The sequence below is a fragment of the Pteronotus mesoamericanus genome, unplaced genomic scaffold (genome assembly GCF_021234165.1).
Source record: "Pteronotus mesoamericanus isolate MK-2021 breed Mesoamerican mustached bat unplaced genomic scaffold, CSHL_Meso_final contig_20, whole genome shotgun sequence".
Taxonomy (NCBI): Eukaryota; Metazoa; Chordata; class Mammalia; order Chiroptera; family Mormoopidae; genus Pteronotus; species Pteronotus mesoamericanus.
The window spans coordinates 5,896,530-5,902,529 of record NW_026555085.1 but is presented as its reverse complement, the minus strand read 5'-3'; the positions used below and the strand labels follow the sequence as shown (position 1 = coordinate 5,902,529).

At 46.9% G+C, this 6,000-nt stretch overlaps 1 pseudogene; it reads right to left on the bottom strand.

Annotated features, from left to right (window-relative positions):
* Positions 1-5,099: 5,099 nt before the first annotated feature.
* Positions 5,100-5,479, bottom strand: LOC129067940 (cytochrome c oxidase subunit 7B, mitochondrial-like; annotated as a pseudogene).
* Positions 5,480-6,000: the final 521 nt, after the last annotated feature.

The window sequence follows — 6,000 nt, the reverse complement described above, 5'->3', positions numbered from 1 at the left end:
TATTAATATTTTACTTATTTACCTCCTATAGAAGAATGTCAGGTCTGCAAGGGCAAGGATTTTTGTGTGTGTTTTGCTCACAGCCCTAACCCTAGCACCTGGAAAAATAACTCACATATTAATGAGTGAATGGATGCCTCTCTTGCCAGATGTGAGCCTGGGGCGGAGGAAGTGCCATGTCATAGTCGCCTCTGCGTTGCCCCCTGGCTCTGCCCTGGCACTGCCCCCCCAGACTAGGTGAGGTGAGTTTTATTTTCTTTCTGGACATCCTCCCCGCAATACTCGCTGCGGGTCTCCACTTCTGGCTTTTACCCACACCTGCCTCTGGGCCACCGACCCTCCCCAAACAGTATGGGTCTTAGGATAGTGGCAGAGGAGGTGACTGTACCCTCTAGATTCCTTATCAAATTTTTGGTTTACTGTGCCTTTAAAAATGGGCTGCTGGTGAGGAGGAAGAACACGAAGAGGAGGAAGAGAAGGACCAGAAGCAGCAATCTCTGAATCATGGCCCAGAGGTGTTGGCGGCATTTCTAAGGTCCAACTAAATACCCGGCTCTGCCATGTGACTGAGGCCTGGAGGGTAAGTAGTGAGGTGTAACTGTAACAGTTGGGGGGGCGGTGGTACAGGCTGAGAGGCCCCAGGGCCTCTCCCCAAAAGCTTAGCTTGGGGGCTGGGAAAAACAGTAGCACAAGGATTGAGAGTTATTTTGCATATCAATAACAGCAGGTTCGCTTTACAGTCTGCCTGGGCCAAGGAGATGGGCAAGACTTTGACAGGTGATGTACCTGGGAGGCCGCCCCCGCCCTCCCCTCCCCACGTTTACAGCGCCTGCGGGAGAGCTTGGAGACGTTCGCTGCACGCCATGGGCCATGCCTGCCTGGACTAACTGCGGCAGCCAAGGCAAAGAATATGAGAAGTGCTGGCAGGTGAAGTCAATTGAAGGAGGAGTCAAAAATGGAGTTATGGAGGAGGTTCCAGGCTAAGATTTAAACAAAAAGGCAGCCTCCGTGTGGGACAAGAGACAATGTGGAACCTGGTGGGACCACGTGGGAAAAAAAGGATGAAAGGACTCACCAGCTGGCCACGAGGAGGTGCTACGAGGTTTTGGATTAAGGGCTGGAGATTGCACGACACAGCTGATGGTGCTGGGAACCGTAGGAGACCTGCCAGTCCAAGCATGGATTACTGGGAGAAACCGGGAGAGGTGCTGCAGAATTCTGTTTCCTTCTTCTGGAAGGCAGTACTTCTGACTGGAATGCTCTGAGACTGGCCTGACTGGGCAAAGGGGGAGGGCAGGACTGTGTGTTGTAGGTGTGTCTTTGTTTCTAAAGGGAGTGAGATTTAATGGTAGAATTCTGTCATTACTGAAAACCTATATAGCGTTTAATTAAATAGTTCCTTTCCTTTTTACCAAACTCTGGCATTGAGAGCCACAGTCCTGAACACAGCGGCAGGCAAAGAAGAGCCACAGAACAAAACACCCCGGCGGGGGGTTGTTTTCTGTAACAGGACTGCCCAGGTCTAGCACTGACAGGAGAGGCTGGCACTGAGAGGCTCCCAGACCAAAGAGATGGATGAACGAGTGAGACGGTGGCGGTGGAAGTTCTCCGCCCACGGCTGCATCCTGGACCAGTTGCTGGGCTCATCTTGATTCCAGAATAATGTAGTGCTTGGGCTCTGGCAAGATCCGGGTGCAATCCCAGCTCTGTTGCTTATTGGCTGTGTAATCTTGGGCAGGTTTTATAACTTCTTTGAGCCTCAGTTTCCCCATCTGCAAAATGCAGGATAATAACAGTGTATCACAAAGGTTACATGATGCTTAAATATCAGGTATTGTGCTACATATACAGTAGGCATCCCATAAACAGAAGCTGTTATCATCTTCAGAATCAGAATTTCTTGGAGTTAGAGAGATTTCAAAAGATTCTCTCATTGAGTCCCACTGTGTATTATAATTAATAAACAGCATTATGAACATTTTGTCTCTCAGATGAGGTGCCTAAGGCACAGAGAGGTTGCCAAACTTCCCCAAAGTCACAAAGTTATCAAATGACAGAAGATTAAACTCATTTTCATCTTTATACTTAACTCCCCTCTGCCAGAGGCCTTCAATTAGAATGTTGATAACTCCGTTTCTTGAGAAAATCCAGCACGCCTGCACGCACTTCTGCAGGCCTTCTGAAAATCGTCATCTTCAAGGGACAGAGAGTCAGTCAGCACTTTCTTGATCAGAAGTGACAGAAATCCAACCCAAAGTGGTTTTTAAAAAAGTGAATTTACTGGATTATATAATTTAGTCTAGTGGTAGAGCAATCTGGCTTAAGGCACAGCTTGTTTCAGGGACTTAAATGAAGACACTGGAACATGGCTTCATTCTGAGTCCACATGGTGGTAAGATGGCTGCCAATAGCCACAGACCCACTTTCCCCCATGCTCAAGTCCAGTGAAAGAGAAAGTATCACCTTTGTTAACACATACAAATCCTAAACTTCACTCTGCTTGGACGGTCTGGGTCATGTGCCACCGAACCTATCACTAAAGCCAGAGCAACAGAAGGAGCCTCATGGACACCCACTAAACCAGGCTATGTCTAGAGGATTCAGTTTCTGATGTGAACGCAGTGCCCTTCGACTGCATGGGCTGAGAATGAGAGGGGGTGGTTTCCTCACAGGAAATTCCAGGTTGCCAAGAAAAAAGAAGCGATGGACCTATGGCAGGCAAAATCAGTAAATGTTCCTTAGATATGGCAAATGGGAATGTGGGTAGAGGACCACCCATATTGCCTAATTTAATGCAATGCAAAATGTCATCTGTGCAACTTTTATTTAGTGTATTTAGTCTTTATTGGCTTTAAAGTTTTTCAAAATAAAAGTATAAGACTTTTCATAAGTCACTGCCATTCTCAGCTCTCTTTCCAAAGCAATTGTTAGGAAATTCTTAAATTTTTCTGTTTTTTTTAAATCTTCAATCTTTTGCTGTGTTCACCTCCTGTAGAAAAGAAAGCTGTGACTCGATCATGGACGTAGACATAGATGGCTGCTCTCCCGAGTACTGTCGGCAATTCAACCATGTTTCCAACAATGACTCAACCAGGCTTTACCACAGGGCTTGCTGGGAAGTCGTGGGTCTTGTGCTGCCCTCCACCCCCACCTCCTGATGCTGTGGTTAAGCCAGAGTGCACAGCCCAATAGAAGTGTAGCTCAGGAGAGAGCTGCCTGCCCTGGCTGGGTGGCCTGGCTGGTTGGAGTGTCCTCCCATACACCAAAATGTTGCAGGCTAGGCTGCGGGTCCTATCCTGGTTGGGGTGTATACGGGAGGCAGCCGATGGATGTTTCTCTTTCACAGTGATGTTTCTCTCTTTCCTGTCTCTCTCTAAAATCAATGAACATATTTTTGAGTGAGGACTTTTCTTTTTTTTAAAGAGAGAAAGAGCTGCTTAGCAGTACACCATTAGCTCCAGATCGTGGCATCCAAGCTTCTCTTGCTTTATTAAAATAATAATAAAGGCTTTCATGACCACAAGTTGTTCCCACTATAGGTTTTCCCTTTGTCCTTTAATAATAGAACCCTAAGCTTTACCTGGGCACCTGTTTTCCAGACTACCTTGTGGCTATCTGCAGTCATGTGACCAAGTTTTTCCCAGGTGAAAATAATTCATGCTGCTCTTGGTCATGCCCTTTTAGGAAGGGGAAGCATTTGCTGTCCTTCTACCTCTTTATTTCTAACTGGAATGTGGGCCCAGCAGATACGGTGATGAGCCCTCTTCGACTATGTGGAGGAAAGGAACGCCCTAGGGCAGTTTCCGCACTGGTTTGTCTGGATACCTATCCCCTCTGCCCTCAGATAAGCCTCATTAGGGCCCCAAAGCCCTTCCATATTTATCCCAAGGTGCTGACTCCACCCCTGCACATGACCCAGGCTAAGCCAACCAGTAAATTCCACCACAATGACTGACTAGGAGATGAGTTTGCAGACTCTGTAAATCCAATCACAATCAATCTTGGGGTGTTTGCTAAGAATCCTGGGACAGAGATGTTTCCTTTCTCTGGAAGGCACAAAATGCATATGTGAGATGGATTTGTGGTTAAGTACCTGCCCTCCAGAGCAAGACAGCCTGGGTCCAAATCCCAGTCCCAGTGGCTACTGTGAGCACTTGAGAAGGATTATTGAGCCTTAACTCCCTATTTGTAAAATAAGGGTAATTACAGTGCCTAATATAACTTTGTTGTAACAATGAGTTAATATAGATTAGAAAGCACTTTGCATTATGTCTGGGACATACTAGGGTCTCAATAAACCCTACCTGTCTTTATTAGCTGACATCTGGAACTTAGTGGCTATCGGGAAGGAATCCAGCTTGAGGGCCATGGATCTGCTGGATTCAGCCGGACCTGAGGCTATTAATTTGGAAAACTGTAGTAGTGGAGAATTATAACCAACCCCACCATTCTTTGGACATTGTTTCTGTAAGTGCTAACTCTGACTAATATGTAGCTTGCAGATTAACAGCATGTTTGTATAAGAATCTTAGGAACTAACTTCAAAAGATACAGGTTCTGACTTTCAGTCATCTCAGCCCTGGGGGTTGGCTGGCCTTCATCCATGGGGCCAGGATGATGCACACAGGACCATCACTTGCCCTATCGGAGTGGACTGCGCTCGCCTGCATGAGAAAACTTTTCAACCCCCTTCCTTGATCTCTTTGCTCTGTTCCCCTCTGCCTCCTTATAAAAACCTCTGCCTCCACTGAGAGGTGAGCTGGGCTTGGCGGCACGAGCTCCCATCTTCCAGGCTGCCAGTACTTGAAAACAAACCAGTTTCCTTTACATCAGCACCTGCCTCTCAAATATTGGCTTTTGCAGTGACAGGCGGCCAGACCTCCATTCGGCTACAAGGCCCGCCCTGCTTCTGGATGTCTCGTTCTGATCACCAATGAATTCCCTCATCATTTGGACCAATTTGGGGGTTTTATTTTGAAGGTTTCAAGTGGACTTTATTTCTTCAATCATGCCATATTTTAATGGGTACACAGTGCTCTCACTTGGCATCAATTACGAGTTGGTTTTAAGACAATTCATTATCACACCAGCAGGAATGATTACTGATCTCTCCATTCCGTTGGGGTGCTCTGCCAATAGGGCACAGGTTCCCTTCTATTCCAATGTGTGTTGCTGTATGTGTCCATATAGCAGCGCAGAAGCAAGTGGCTCCATTAGCTTATACAGCATTACCATATTTGTCATGGAAATGAGGTGTCCATTTCTGGATCTGCCTTGCCATTATTTGCTGAATGCCTCAAACTGGGAGACGACTTAGTGTGGTTTTGGCCAATGGAAACAACGTGAAGCCGAAGACAGAGCTGCGGCAACTGCAGCTGATGGTTTGTTGGAACTTTGAGTCAAGTACCCTTGCCTTTTTTTTTTTTTTTTTTTTTTTTTTGACACTTGGAGCAGAAAGAGTCCTCACCAATACCCCCATGGTGTGACCTTGGATATGTCATGTAGCTCTCGGAGCCTCAGTTTCTTTATCCATAAAATGTAATTGATCATATCTGAGGGAGCAAAGAGATCAATGCTCCAGACTCCTTCCCAAACAGGCATTTACACTTCATTTCTGTGTTTATATTTCACATACATTCTCATAAATACTCTCTCAATGACCTCTACCCTTTTGCCCCCTTGCAAAGAATTCACATACTCCCACTCAGTCCCTCCTACCACGCACCCATTCATATACTCTCCAGGCACATCCCTCAGCCCTGCCCCGCTCCCACACAGCCCTTCATCCCAGGACTTGGCCCTTCCTGGACCCGGCCTCCTCTCGCCCACACCCCTAACCCATTCCCTTCCCACACTACTGCCTGGAGACCACTATGCCTCCAGACAAGGCCCAACCCCTTGGGAAGTTCTTTCACGCCTCCAGTCTCCCCATTCACTCTCTGCTTCCTCCAATTCCCACCCCCTGAATGAAACAATCTCTATCAGTTTCCTTTTGCCAGG